The sequence below is a fragment of the Bombina bombina genome, chromosome 3 (genome assembly GCF_027579735.1).
Source record: "Bombina bombina isolate aBomBom1 chromosome 3, aBomBom1.pri, whole genome shotgun sequence".
Classification (NCBI taxonomy): domain Eukaryota; kingdom Metazoa; phylum Chordata; class Amphibia; order Anura; family Bombinatoridae; genus Bombina; species Bombina bombina.
Genome location: NC_069501.1, coordinates 1,038,156,875 through 1,038,172,334, shown reverse-complemented (window position 1 = coordinate 1,038,172,334; position 15,460 = coordinate 1,038,156,875). Strand labels below are relative to the sequence as shown.

The 15,460-nt window shown below is 36.4% G+C and overlaps 1 protein-coding gene across 3 annotated transcripts in view; it reads left to right on the top strand.

Annotated features, from left to right (window-relative positions):
• The first annotated feature begins 815 nt into the window (after nucleotides 1-815).
• Nucleotides 816-15,460, top strand: part of TMEM106C (transmembrane protein 106C) — a 373,766-nt gene continuing 359,121 nt past the window's right edge. Inside the window, exons 1-2 of one of the 3 annotated variants that reach the window (XM_053708252.1) lie at nucleotides 816-958; nucleotides 2,513-2,604. The gene's annotated coding sequence lies outside the window, so the exon portion shown is untranslated. Of the gene's footprint in view, nucleotides 959-2,507; nucleotides 2,605-15,460 lie in introns of all 3 variants that reach the window. The other 2 variants (XM_053708251.1, XM_053708249.1) reach the window with 2 other exon arrangements.

Below are 15,460 nucleotides of genomic sequence, written 5' to 3'. Positions count from 1 at the left end.
CTGAACATTTTCATTTTAAAGCCTGGGTAAAAGTTCAGTTCAACTCAGTTTAAAGAGCCACAAATGTAACAATTGAGAACAGAAATAGCACTAAAGGGACACAAAACACAAAAGTTTTCTTTCATAATTCAGGTAGAGATTACAATTAAGCATGGATTTATACATTGTTAAAGTATGTGTTTCTTTTAGTACATCTATGATTTACATTCAATAAAATGCTTACAAATGTCATGACTGATAATTACTTAGTGGCAATTTTACAATTAGTCTATATTCCATAATTCGTGGATATGTTTATTTTATGACTTTAAGGCTCTACTTTACACTCACATTATATAATAGTATTTCTATATAGAGTTTGATCACGCTCATAAACGAGATATATTTAATCACAATCGAAACAATGTTTAGGTGAAAGTAATTGATCTATTTCACTCTGGAATTCTTTTGCTTATTTAAACATTTTTTTTTTTTAGAGCTAGAACCGAAGACCAGATACAGTATATTAACGTCTATTTTAACGATTCAACATTACAATTACATTCTAGTTCAATAATGTTTTTACTTTTCATGCTTTAAAGGCATCTTGATGGGCATTTAGTCTGAACCAAGTTTAAGTCTTGGGAGCGCTCAAAACGTCTCGAATAACTTCAGTTACATGACCATATCAGTTTTCTAACAAACACTAGACGCATACGCATTACTTGTTGTCAGATGTTTTGTGACTTCCTGACAAAATATCTACCATGTTGCTTGAGGGCTTTTAGAAGGTAATTGTCGTAATATTAACGTTGGGAGCCATATTTGTTAATGGCATAATATGGTTTTCCCCTGGTAATCCACTGAGAATAACCCGGAAGAACAGATGCCAGAAGTATGTTTTGATAAGGCTTTGCAGAGGATGAGAGACAGAACACCGGCGTGTGCTGTAATTAAAAGTGTTCAGTAGACTGTCCTGGTAAGAGGGACTCACTTTATTATATATACAATATAAAAACTGCTGCGCTGTTGACACATGATTTCTGTCTAACACTTTATATTGTAATGCGTATCACATATGGAATATTCTGCAGTGTTTAGAAATAAGTGAAATGTAAGTCTCCACAGAGTTAGTGTTTATACAAACACACTTATTTTAGGATTACCATATGTCATTTCTTATTTTAGCGTGTGTATGTGTATATATATATATATATATATATATATATATATATATATATATATATATATATATATATATATATATATATATACACACACACACATACATTTCGAACTTTATTATTATGTATAGAAAACTTAATCTTAAAGATTTATTATCCGTTATCAAATATAAATAGCAATTTAATCAGTAGAGAAACATAAACGATGTTATTTTTTCTTGAGATGCTTATGGTTATTAATGGAGTATAAGGTTGCTGGGTAGGAGGGACAGTAAACAAAAATAACATTTTCCATTAAATTATTTGAGCATAGAAAAAAAAAATCTTTGCATTGAACATTCATTATTTTTGCTTGTTTTTCCTGTTTTCCTCTGAAAAAAAGTACTTTTTCTACTGACCCCCAAAGAGCCTAGAGTACCCGAAATGTATAATGTATATGCCAGTGAAAAAAAATCTCTAATTTGTTACAGCATGTTTTTTAGATCAGGTGGTTGCCCCCAACCTTAACTATGTGTTTAATACACCCTCCTCAGTGATTAAACACATACTAAACCCTGTTTGGAAGCCACAACACGTTGAATATCCTAAGCCAGACATACACAGCACCTATGGACTCACTGCTTTCTGTTTAGAAGATGCAATGTGCTACAGATCTAGAAACAGTACTTTCACAATGTGTTTAACCCCTTTACAGAGGTTAAACACAGCTTAAATTATGGGCACACATTAGCACAATTAATTAGATAAGGTCACAAGGTCAACAACATATATATCTTTAACTGGCCACAATAAAGGAAATAAGATAATCATCCTCAAGAAGGTTTTCAGATGATTTGTGTAGAACTGGTCTAAAGGTAGAAAAAACCCTGCAAATGTTTATAACAAATTAAGATTTAAAAGGATAGTCTAGAGCCAATAGATCATTTTGATGAGTTTTTTTTTACATACCAGAGAAGCATCCTTTAACTGGTCCCATATTTATAAGCTTGTAAGACAGAGCTTTCCAAACTTTTCATGTTGGCGACACACTTTTTAGACCTACATCATTTCGCGACACAGTAATTCAGTTGTACTGGCAAACAGGAGGTTAAACTAACTTGTTTTAAGAGATACGGACACATACATAAATGATATAATAACAAAGTGTATTTACAAGTAACAGTATGTATGTGCAAGAATTAAAAAAAAGTTTAATAACACCAATAGCTACTTACTATTTTAATGGGATGTATGAGGTTGATGGGATGAACACAATTTCTGAATATTTGGTGGAATATTAGATAAAGACACTCGCATTTCATCATTAAGCATTTTTAATCTTCCCCTTTCTATCCATATATCAAGAGCAGGAGCAGCAATGCACTACTGGGGGCTAGCTGCAGAAAAAAACCCCACTGACTTCTGACCAGCTCGGCGTTTAAGCTGCCTCCCTCAGAGCTCGGTGAGTCCGATTGACTACTGCCCGCGCTGCAAACACACTGCTGTCCCACTCACTGACTACACATGCAGTAACGAGTCAATTAAGGAGACTACACGTGCAGTCAGGAGCCAATGTGCCGCCAAAGCCGCCAACGGGAATAGTTTCAGTTCCCACTGAGCTGCGCCAATAGGTTAAGATGATCTGTGACCCCTTAGGTATCAATCACGTGTCAACCATGTGATATGCGTAACAGGCAGGCGGAAAGTCAGAAACCAAAATGTTTTTTTTTTTTTTTAATTAAAAAAAATTTGTGCTGAAGCAGGGACACACCAACACACTGCTGCCGACACACTAGTGTGTCCCGACACACAGTTTGGAAAGCACTGTTGTAAGAAGTAAATTAAACATTTAAATATTCATAATTTGTTAGGAGCGGAAAATGACTGCCAAGCTCCGCCCTCCTATTGTGTGTATATTTTGGTATGTTAAATTACTCCAATCACAATTAACTCAACCCTTTCCTATCAGGACTAATTTGTCTACAAACAAATTGAAATCACACATTCGTTCATGCAATCGCGTGATTTTAATGATGGGATTGGGTCGGTGGGAGTGGCTATGAAACTAGACACGACCTCCAGCCCGCAATCCCATTTACCAAGCCAATATGGCTTCAGTACAGCCAAACAGCTAGGACGTTCCATGCCGTCTTAACGGCGCTAAAGGCCAGCGCCGTTAGGTTGGCATGGAACATCCTAACAGTGGGAAAGGGTTAAATAACTTTTCCTACTTGCACATGTTAATTTGTGCATGTGCAATTTGAAATAGCTAATTGAAAAATATTAAATGGGCACTGCTAAACTGTCATACAAGAAGCTGTACAAGAAGAAAACTGTGGGTGAAGCTTGCCAGCCATTTTCTACTGCTAACAAAGAATAATTATTTAAAAGTCCGTTGCAAGATGCTGGTCTGGTATGTAACAATAATTATTAAATAATATGTATTGGATCTAGACTGTTCCTTTAAGTTTATTTTGTATGTGTATTATTTGCAATACTGTGCTTAAAGTGAAAGTAAAGTTACCTTGATGCTGATCCAAAATCCAATTCTGTGTTAAAAATCAATAGGACTTTAATTCATCATTTTGTTAAATATTGATTCTAAATCCAGTAATCGCACTTTTAATTACCTTTTTGCCGCTCTGTAAAATCAACCCGTATTTTTTTTTTTATTTTTTTAAGTCTGGGTCACATTTTTTTAACAGCCACTTGAAAATCTGGCTGGTGGGGTGGCCGTGACCTTACGTCATCCGCCTACTTGAGGATATGCGAATGCGCTACTGTCTAATTATTTAGCTGATAGTACACGCGCGTTCCCGTTTCGGGACAGGAAGTCAGTAGCTGTGCACTTTCAGTGCAAATGAGCTTGCGTAGCAGTCCATGTGACTGAACGATACGCATGACACGGAAGTAGGCTAAGTAAATCAGCAGTAACTATAGCAACGGCTTTGCTGCTGCTCCGGTAGATACTCAGATTCGCGCTTGCGCATTGACACTGCTCATCGTGAACGCGCTTCTGAGATTACCGCACATCACATCAGGAAATAGAGGTTGGGAGGAGTTATCGTCAGAACGGTAGGGAAAAATATAGATAAAAATAAAAGACAAATAATAATTTTTTTATAAAAGGAAGTTGGCGATTAGCTTATTCATTCATGAAAGAGTGCATTGATATATTGTAATTGAATAAAGTTTACCTTTGCTATGCATTTCTAAAAACATTATGAATATGTTTTTGGGAAGTTCCATAAGCTTCAAAATTCTGCAAAACATTATTTTGAAAAGTCTATGAAAATTGAGACAAATTAGGATTAAACATCTTTTTTTTTTTTTTTTTTAATTTAACATTTCTGTTTATTTCCATATGCATTTTTTAACCTTCCTTTAGCTGAAAGTTGTAGCTATATTTTTTTTAAAGCATGGGAGTAAAAAAAAAAAAAACTTACTAAGGGATAGAGGAAATTTGACAAACCCTCCCTATCTTTGTTTTTTTTAAAAAAATGGGGTATTACTTTCTTTGAGAGGTTTCTAACCTAATATGAGGAACCACGTAAAGTTTAAAAATACAAGTAAGTGAAAACAAATCTGCTTCATATGCAAGTATAACTCATGAGCAATGCTTCAGATAGTGCATATGTTTTGTAAGGTCATGAAGTCAGAGCAGGATAAACTTTTTGTACAAAGGGGATCTGCAAAAATTAGAAGTATGGGCAGGTAAATGGAGAAAGGAATTTAATACGGGAAAATGCAAGGTTCAACATTTTGGAAGTTAAAATAAGCAGGCAAAGTATTATTTAAATGGGACAAGACTTTGCCAAACAGAGAAGGAAAGGGCTACAAACAGAGAAGGAAGGGCCACAAAGCTAAAACGGGGAATAGAGAATTTAAGCTATGAAGAGAGGTTAGCTAAACTGGGTCTGTTTTCTTTAGAAAAAAGGCGCTTGAGAGGTGACATGATTACTTTATAAATAAATTCAAGGTCCTTATACAGAGATGGCAGAAGCTCTGTTTATTCCAATTGTGACAGGAGGTCACAATATTAAGGCTGGAGGAAAGGAGATTTAATCTGCAACGGAAATGTTTTTTTTCACTGTAAGAGCAATACATTGTGGAACTCATTATCAAAGCAGGTAGTGAATGCCAATACCTTAGATACATTTAAAAATGGGTTGAATACATTTCTGGCTAGAAACAGAATTCATGGATATGGTTGCTTATATTAAATGGGTCACCTTTTAGTGGGATTAATTAATAACTGGAGCTTTTTTGTAAGTATATTTGATTTGTATAGGTTGAACTCTATGGACTTTGGTCTTTTTTCAACCTCATCTACTATGTTACGTTAGTTGCAGTGTTCTCCACAGAAAAGGCCGCAGGTGGGGGCAGTGAAATTATGTGCAATATTATAACATTTTTTGACTTTTATTAATTTTACTTAAATGGAAATGAAAACCAAACATTTTCTTTCATGATTTAGGTAAAACATACCATTATAAACAACTTTTTAGTCTACTTCTATTATCACATTTTCTTCATTCTCTTGGTATCATTTGTTGAAGGAGCAGCACTACTGGTTTCTAACTGAGCACATGGGTGAGCCAATGACAATTGGTATATATATATATGTAGTCACCAATCAGCAGCTAGAACCTAGGTTCTTTGCTGCTCCTGAGCATACCTAGATAATCCTTTCAACAAAGGATAACAAGAGAAGGGAGCTACTTAAATAATAGAAGTAAATTGGAAAGTTGTTTAAAATTGTATGCTCTGTCTAAATCATGAATGTCTATTTCTGACTTTACTTTCCCTTTTAAGCTATCCAATGCACAGATTAATGGCATCATTTAGCATAATTGATTAAATGAGAATTTGAGCAACAAACATTGAAAACATGTAATGTTAACTAATGTTAGCTTTATATTTGTTTAAATTTTAGCCGGGTGGTCAGTAAAATCACCATGGTGGTGCGCCCGCTAAAAAGGCCCTGGGGAGAACACTGAGTAGTAATAACTACAAGTACAAAATCCTTTATCCAAACTGCTTGGAAAATGTTTGGATTTTGGAATATTTGTATATTTGCATCAGTAAAATTGGACAGCGTGGAGAGGGGATTATTATTATTATTATTATCAGGTATTTGTAGAGTGCCAACAGGTTCCGCAGCGCTATGAACATGGGTGGTATATAAAAACGATTACAGGGATCAAAAGGGTGAAGGGTCCTGCCGAGAGTTGCACTGTTGTAGTCGACTCTTATGAAGGTGAACTACAAACAGCTGGGCTCATAGGCTTACATGCTATGAGGTTTTAAGGGATAGCAATGGAGATAGGAAGGTTAGTGTAGGTTATAAGCGTCCCTGAATAGTAGAGTCTTCAGGGAGCACTTGAAGCTTTTAAAACTAGGGGAGATTCTTGTGGAGCGAGGCAGAGAGTTCCATAAGATGGGAACCAGTTTTGAGAAATCTTGTAGACGGGAATGTGAGGAGGTAACAAGAGAGGAGGAGAGTAGGAGATCATGAGCGGAGCGATGGGGACGGGAGGGAGAGTGTTATGGAGACAAGGTCTGAGATGTAAGGGGGGGCAATGCTGTTGAGGGCTTTGTGTGTCAGAGTGAGAATTTTGTGTTTAATCCTGGAGGCAAGAGGAAGCCAGTGAAGAGATTGGCAGAGAGGTGCGGCAGATGAAGCGCAACGTGCAAGGAAGATGAGCCTGGCAGAGGCATTCATTATGGATTTTAAAGGAGCTAGGCGGCAACTAGGGAGACCAGAGAGGATAGAGTTGCAGTAGTCGAGGCGGGAAAGGATGAGAGAGTGGATTCAAATCTTTGTTGTGTCTTGTGTAAGGAAATATCTAATTTTAGCAAAGTTTTTAAGGTGGAAGCGGCAGGCTTTAGCCAAGGACTGATTGTGAGGAGTGAAAGAAAGATCTGAGTCAAGTGTTGACCCCAAGACATCGGGCATGTGAGGTTGGGGTAATGATGGAGTTGTCAACAGTTATAGAGACATGAGGGGTGGAGATTTTTGAAGAAGGGGGAAAAATAAGGAGCTCAGTTTTGGAGAGATTTAGCTTGAGGTAGTAAGAGGACATCCAAGATGAGATATGAGAGAGACAGTTAGTGACACGGGTTAGCAAGGAAGGAGATAATTCTGGTGCAGAGAGGTAGATTTGGGTATCGTTGGCATACAAGTGATAATGAAACCCGTGGGACTTTATTAAGGAACCTAGTGAGGACGTGTAGAATGAGAAGAGAAGGGGACTGAGGACAGAGCCTTGCGGTACCCCAACAGAAAGAGGTAACGGGGCAGAGGATACCCCAGAGAAGGCTACACTAAAGGTACGGTTAGACAGATAGGAAGAAGAGAACCAAGGATTGGAGGGTATAGAGCAAATGAGGGTGGTCGACAGTATCAATGGCTGCAGACAGATTAAGGAGGATAAGTAGAGAGAAGTGGCCTTTTGATTTTGCTGTAAGTAGGTCATTGGTAACCTTAACAATTGCTGTCTCTGTTGAGTGAAGGTGGCGAAATCCAGATTGCAGTGGATCAAGGAGGGAGTTTAATGTAAGGAAATGGGATAGACGTGCATATACTAGCTTTTCAAGAAGCTTTGAGGCAAGAGGTAATAGGGAAATAGGGCGGTAGTTGGATGGGGAGGTTGGATCGAGAGGAGGTTTTTTAAAGATAGGTGTGACTAATGCATTTTTAAGAGATGTGGGAACTATACCAGTGCTGAGGGAGAGTTTGAAGATGTGTGTGAGTATAGGGGTAAGGGTAGAAGAGAGGGAGGGGAGAAGTCGTGAGGGGATGGGGTCGAGGGGACAGGTAGTGAGGTGAGAGGATAGTATAAGGGTGGAAACTTCATCCTCTGTAACAGGGGCAAAAGAGCTAAATTTATGGCTATGTGGGTTTTGGATGATTGTGAGATTTTGAGGGGATGGGAGACCGGTAGTATGTTGAGAGCTGATTTCAGTTCTGATGGAGTCGATTTTGTTGTTAAAGTAGCTGGCAAAATCTTGGGCTGAGAGAAAAGTTGAGGTGGGGGTGGGCGGAGAAGAGTATTGAATGTGGAGAACAGACATTTTGGGTTTGAAGAAAGAGTAGAGATAAGAGTAGAGAAGAAGTGTTGCTTATATAGATTAAGGGCAGAATAGTAAGAGTTCAAGATGAACTTATAGTGAAGAAAGTCAGCAGAACTCCGAGATTTTCTCCAGTGTTGCTCAGCAGTACGGGAACATCTGCATAGGTACCATGTCAGAGGAGTATGCCAGGGCTGAGTATGAGTGTATGTTTTCCGAGCTATGGTAGGTGGGGCCAGGTTATCAAGGACCGATGTAAGGGTGGAGTTATAGTGGAAGATGGATTCATCAGGACAGGAAAAGGAGGGGATGGAAGAGAGATGAGGTTCGAGAGAAGCTAGCGAGCTGTTGCTTATCTAATGACTTGATTCTTCTGTGAAGTTTAGTGTGGGGGGTAGAAGGAGGGAGAGTTGAAGGGAGGGAGGTGATGGTACAAGTGAGGAGGATGGGGTCAGAAAGAGGAAAAGGTGAGTTTGTGAAGTTTGAGATAGTGCATCGATAACTGAAAATCAGATCAACGGTGTGACCATCTTTGTGAGTGGGAGAGTCAGTCCATTGTGACAGCTTGGAGAGGGGATGGGACCAAGTGTACACAATATTATCTTGGGTAATTTAGACAGCATTTACATGTCAGAATACAGCTTAAACCAGCAACCTAAGGGGTAGTTTTATATAATTTTGTATCTATAATACTATCAGAAAGATAGTACAGTAATACTTGTTGTTTTAAATAAATATAGACTAGCATTTGCATTTTAGAACAAAAAAACCTGTATTTCGGAAAACCGGATTTGTACCTGTAACCTGAAAATGTATTACACATAAGTGCTCTCTCCAATATTTTAAGTACTATCTTTTTTTATTTTTATTTGATATAACCTTCTACCCCAAGGCAGAACATACAGTGATCTGAGATGTTATCACAGAAAATGCAGCATTTCTGCAGAAAGAACAGGAAATATGCAGGAACTGTTAGCGCTTTTACTTTGTAGTGCTGCTCCACATTAGACTGTTCTCTTCAAACTGAGCTGTGCTCTGGCTGCACTGTGTAAGTTTTCCTTAACACAGCGCATCCAGAGCAAAGTGCTGTTTGAAGTGAGCAGTTAAATATGCAGCAGCACATTGCTTGTTGATTGGGTCTCAGATTTTTTCAATCCCGCCCCCTAGCCTTTCCCAGTCTGTAAAGCTGTTTATTCTGAATGTAAGACGTTAGTATGAGCATTGCATCTTTTTTATTATTACATTTCTATGATAGACCAAGAGAAAAGGAAACAGATTCAAGAGACATGTTAAAAAATGTTTTTGTTTGTATGCAGCTAATTTGCAAAGCAATTTTCAACTACTGCACTATATTATAAAATGTTAAAAATGGCTTTATTCTTCAGTTAACCAACACTGCAATTGAACTTGTGCCTTAGTGTAGCTGTCTAATTTAAAATTGAATTTTATTTAAAAATGACCTGCAGAAAAATTTTCACTAAAAACAATCTCATCGCAGAAAGTGAAGAAAAGTTCTGGCTCTGGGACCTTCTATTTAACTGTCAGTTTGTATTTGCTGCATGAAAAGGAATATTGCTGCAATTGACCTCCCTTTTTGTTTTGAAGACACATAAAGATGTTTTTTGACATCAGTATGCATTTATTTCCTTCCATATCCTCTTCCAAAGACATTCTCACTCTATGCTGCACAGTTTGCTTTTTGCATACCTCTAAATGTAGTGGCATCAAAATCTATCATCCTAAAGTTCAAATGTTCTACAGAATAAACTGAGATATTTCTTTCTATCTCGATAGCTTGATATTTGTATACATGACAGCAAGCGTTCTATATGGATTAGCTTCTATGATTTCTATGTGTAAGCGTTTGATACCCCTGCCTTCAACATAACATTGAAAGTCTTTTTATGTTGTGTGGGTTTTGATGATGTCATCCTTCTACCCCCCACATAGAAGTTAAAGAACATTTGGGTAACAGTGATCATAACATGGTCACATTTGAAATCTATTTTCAAATGCAGTGTTTTAAAGGCTTAACTAAGACTTTTAATTTCAAGAAAGCAAAATTCAACGATTTAAGGAAATCATTAAATAATATAAATTGGGACAATGTATTTTCTAATAAAAATACAGAGAATAAATGGATAATATTTAAAAATGTGTTAAATAAATATACATATCAACACATACCATATGGTTATAAAAATAAAAATAAAAAAACAAAGCCGTTATGGCTAAATAAAAATGTGTTAAGAGAAATTAGGAAAAAACGTAGGGCATTTAAATTATTAAAAGAAAATAGTACAGACTCAGCATACAATATTTATAAGGAATGTAACAAAGCATGCAAAAAAGCAATCAAATTAGCCAAAATTGAAAATGAAAAATGAATTGCCAAGGATTCTAAGTCTAACCCTAAAAGGTTCTTAAGTACATAAATAGCAAAAAATCTAAGAAGGATATTATAGGTACATTAAAATGCGTGGAGGATAGCATGATAAATAATGACAGGGAGAAGGCTGAGGTACTAAACCAGTTTTTTTCTTCAGTATACACAAGAGAGGAACCATTGAATGATACTTTGGAACAGAATAGAACATGCCAGTCCATACCACTAACTGGGTTTTGTTTAGAGGATATCAGGAAAAAAATGGAAAATATTAAGGTAAATAAAACTCCAGGCCCAGATGGAATACACCCAAGGGTGTTAAGGGAACTTAGCACTGTTATAGACAAACCTTTACTCTTAATTTTTCAAGACTCATTATCCTCAGGCATGGTACCCCAGGATTGGCGTAAAGCTGATGTGGTGCCACTCTTCAAAAAGGGAAGCAGGGATGATCCAGGAAGCTATAGACCAGTTAGTCTGACATCAATAGTGGGGAAGATATTTGAAGGGATTATAAGGGATTATATTGATGAGCATATTCGTGTAAACAAGATTATGAGTTCTAATCAGCATGGCTTTAGGAGAAATAGATCATGTCAAACTAATCTAATTAGATTCTACGAGGAAGTAAGTAAAAATATAGATAAAGGGGAATCAGTTGATGTGATATACTTAGATTTTGCAAAGGCATTTGATACAGTGCCACATGAGAGATTAATGCACAAAATTAAGGGACTGGGAATAGCTGAAAATGTTAGCTCATGGATAAATAACTGGATAAAAGATAGGGAGCAACGAGTAGTAGTAAATGGATCATACTCAGATTGGACAAAGGTAATCAGTGGCGTCCCCCAGGGATCAGTACTGGGCCCTGTTCTTTTTAATATTTTTATAAATGACTTGGAGCAAGGATTAAATAGCGACATCTCTATTTTTGCAGATGATACTAAGTTAAGTAAGGTCATAAGGTCAGAGCAGGACGAACTCTCTTTACAAAGGGATTTGCTAAAATTAGAACTATGGGCAAGTGAATGGAAAATGAGATTTAATACGGAAAAATGCAAGGTTCTACATTTTGGAAGTAAAAATAAGCAGGCTACGTATTTTTTAAATGGGACAAGACTTAGCCAAACACAGGAGGAAAGGGATTTGGGAGTAGTAATAGATAACAAGCTAAAGATGGGAGCACAATGCAGGGCAGAGGCTTCAAAGGCTAATAAGATACTAGCATGTATTAAAAGAGGCATTGATTCAAGGGAGGAAAGCATAATTCTGTCATTATATAAAGCCCTGGTAAGACCTCACCTTGAGTTTGGAGTGCAGTTCTGGGGACCAATTGCTAAAAAAGATATTGCATAACTAGAAAAAGTTCAGAGAAGGGCCACAAAGCTAATAAGGGGATTGGAGAAATTAACCTATGAGGAGAGGCTAGCCAAACTGGGTCTGTTTTCTTTAGAAAAAAGGCGCTTGAGAGGTGACATGATTACTTTATATAAATATATTCAAGGCCCATATACAGAGATGGCAGAAGCTCTGTTTATTCCAATAAAATTGTTTCTGACAAGAGGTCATAATTTAAGGTTGGAGGAAAGGAGATTTAATCACCTGCAACGGAAACGTTTTTTCACTGTAAGAGCAATAAAATTGTGGAACTCATTACCAAAGGAGGTAGTGAATGCCAATACCATAGATACATTTAAAAATAGTCTGGATAAATTTCTGTATATAAACAAAATTCATGGATATGATTGCTAGTATTAAATGGGTCACATTTTAATGGGGTTATTTAAGCTTAACTGGAGCTTTTTGTAAGTATTTTAGATTTGTATAGGTTGAACTCGATGGACTTCAGTCTTTTTTCAACCTTATCTACTATGTTACTATGTTACAGGAAATTGCATTATATAACAAATTACCTCAGTGGGTCACTACAGTTTTTAATCACATAGAACAGTGACTTCACTTATATGTACATCACTAATGACACTCCTAAGAACCTATTGAAACTATAATAGGTAATGTCCATAAAAGTTACTACAGTATTATGTTGGTAAGTCGGTGATCCTTTCAGAATTGTTGCTAGAACATGAGATTCCACGTAAGGAGGGATAGTACTGCTTGAACTTCTTGATATCATTTTCAGAAGGAGCTATATGAGAATGCTAATTGGTAGTGACTCTTCAATATCAGATGTTGAGGTGTAATCCTCAAAGCAGTATTTCCCAAAACCAGTCCTCAGGACTCCTAACAGGCCAGATATTCATTCTTAAAGGGATAGTCTAATCAAAATAAAAACTTTCAGAATTTAGATAGAGCATGCAATTTTAAGCAACTTTCTAATTTACTCCTATTAATGTTTTAAGTTGCTTAAAATTGCATGTTCTATGTACATTATGAAAGTTTAATTTTGACCAGACTATCCCTTTAATTGGAGCATAGGTGAAATAATCAACTCATCCATCAGCTAATTATTTCACCTGTGCTTTAGTTAAAGTAAAGGTAAAGTTTCCTGAATGAGCTCCCGATTTTTAAAAATACTATTAATAACAGGGGCACTTTCATTCATGAAACTTTACATTGCAGTGTTTTTTTAAAATACTTACCTTTTTGTTCAGCAAAGCTGGACCGGCGATCCCCACCTGCAGCTCCTCTGTACTTACCTCAGCAATGACGAAACCGGCTTCCTTCAATCATGGCGTGCACCCTAGAGCGCCAGGATTGGAGGAAGCCAATTTTGTGATTGCTGTGCTAAGTACAGCATGAGAAGCGGGCGGGGGATCGCCAGTCCGGCTTTGCTGAAGAAAAAGGTAAGTATTTTTAAAAAATGCTGCAATGTGAAGTTTCATGAATGAAAGTGCTCCTGTTTTTAATAGTATTTTTAAAAACCGGGCACAAATTCATTAAAGGGATAGGAAAGTCAAAATTAAACATGCATGATTCAGATAGAACATGTAATTTTAAGATACTTTTAAATTTACTTCTATTTTTAAATGTACTTCATTCTCTCAGTATCCCTTGTTGAAAAAGAATATACACATATTATACACCAGTGGGAGCTGTTGCTAATTGGTGCCTGCACACATTTGTCTCTTGTGATTGGCTAACTAGATTTGCTCAGCTTCATGTCAGTAGTGCAGTGCTGTTCCTTCAGCAATGGATAACAAGAGAATGAAGCAAATTTGATAATAGAAGTAAATTGCAAAGTTGTTTAAAATTGTATGTTCTATCTGAATCATAAAAGAAAAAATTTGGGTTTACTATCCCTTTAAACTTTACATTCACTTTAAGATATAATGAATATCTGGCCTGTTAAGGGTCCTGAGAACTTAGTGTGGAAACATTGCCTTAAAGGGACACTGAACCCAAATTTTTTCTTTTGTGATTCAGATAGAGCATAAAATTTTAGGCAACTTTCTAATTTATTCCTATTATCAAATGTTCTTTATTCTCTTGGTATCTTTATTTGAAATGCAAGAATGTAAGATTAGATGCTGGCCCATTTTTGGTGAACAACCTAGGTTGTCCTTGCTGATTGGTGGATAAATTCATCCACCAATCAAAAACTGCTGTCCAGAGTCCTGAACCAAGAAAAAAAGCTTGGAAGCCTTCTTTTTCATATAAAGATAGCAAGAGAACGAAAAAAAATTGATAATAGGAGTAAATTAGAAAGTTGCTTAAAATTGCATGCACTATCTGAATCATGAAATATTTTTTTTGGGTTCAGTGTCCCTTTAAAGGGACATTAAACACTAAATAAATAATTGCTTGAATGATGTATTCAAAGCAAATATTAGCCTGAGAATAAATTGTACATGCATTTTTTAAAAATTATATTAGTTGTTTAAATATTGATAAATAAAAGTAAAGTTAATGTGCATAAAACAGTGGGAACTCCCATATTGTATCTTAGTTGACCTTTTCTGTTGGAGCCAATTAGGAATGGTTATAAATGCCTTACTAGAGTGTGCAACCAATGACTGTGTGGAATATAGCTGTGTTTGCACTTCCATGTTTAACATTAATTGGAAAGCCCACAATATTCATAATTAAATTCCATGAAATAAGAACAAAATAAATAAAGTTTATTGCAAAGTTGTTTTACTACTAATGTAGTAGACAATTTTATATTAATATCTTGAGGTGTTTAATGCCCCCTTTAAAGATTGCTGTATTTGCTGTCAGTAGTATATATAGTGTTCTGCATAAATTCAGTGACAAGGTGGAATTCCAGAATATAAGTACTTTAATAGTGCATTAAATCAATTACCAATAGATATGTGCAGTTGTGCACTTCGGGTGCCAACGAATGTGGAAGAAGGCGGCAGTGAAAGTGCAAATTCAGATCTCCATGTGTTGCACTTTCACAAGATTAATAAATTTGGCTCCAAAAATAGCTGAATGCGGCTTATAGCACGAATGCACATATCTAATTACAAACCACTATAAAGCAGATATAGTCAACTTCTGTACACATGGGGGCTGACAATGACAATTGTAGAAGCCTTAAAGGGACAGTAAAGTCAAAATAATATATTCATGCAGTTTTAAACAATAGTTCCCATGGTATCCATTGTTAAATAATAATCATAGGTGAGTTCCTGAGTGTTCACGTGTCTTTAATGGACTGCAGTGTTATACATAGTGTTATACATAGTGTTATACATAGTGTTATACATAGTGTTATACATAGTTGCAAACTCTACGACCATAGAACATCTGTAGAGTTAGGGCCACTTTGCTTGCCCTGCCACCATTTATTTCTTGCTGTTTCCTGAGGGCCCAAAGGGATACATCTGGCCTTTGGGCTGCCAGTTGGCCATAGCTGATAGCATGGATTTTAAAAAAAAAAAACCTACAT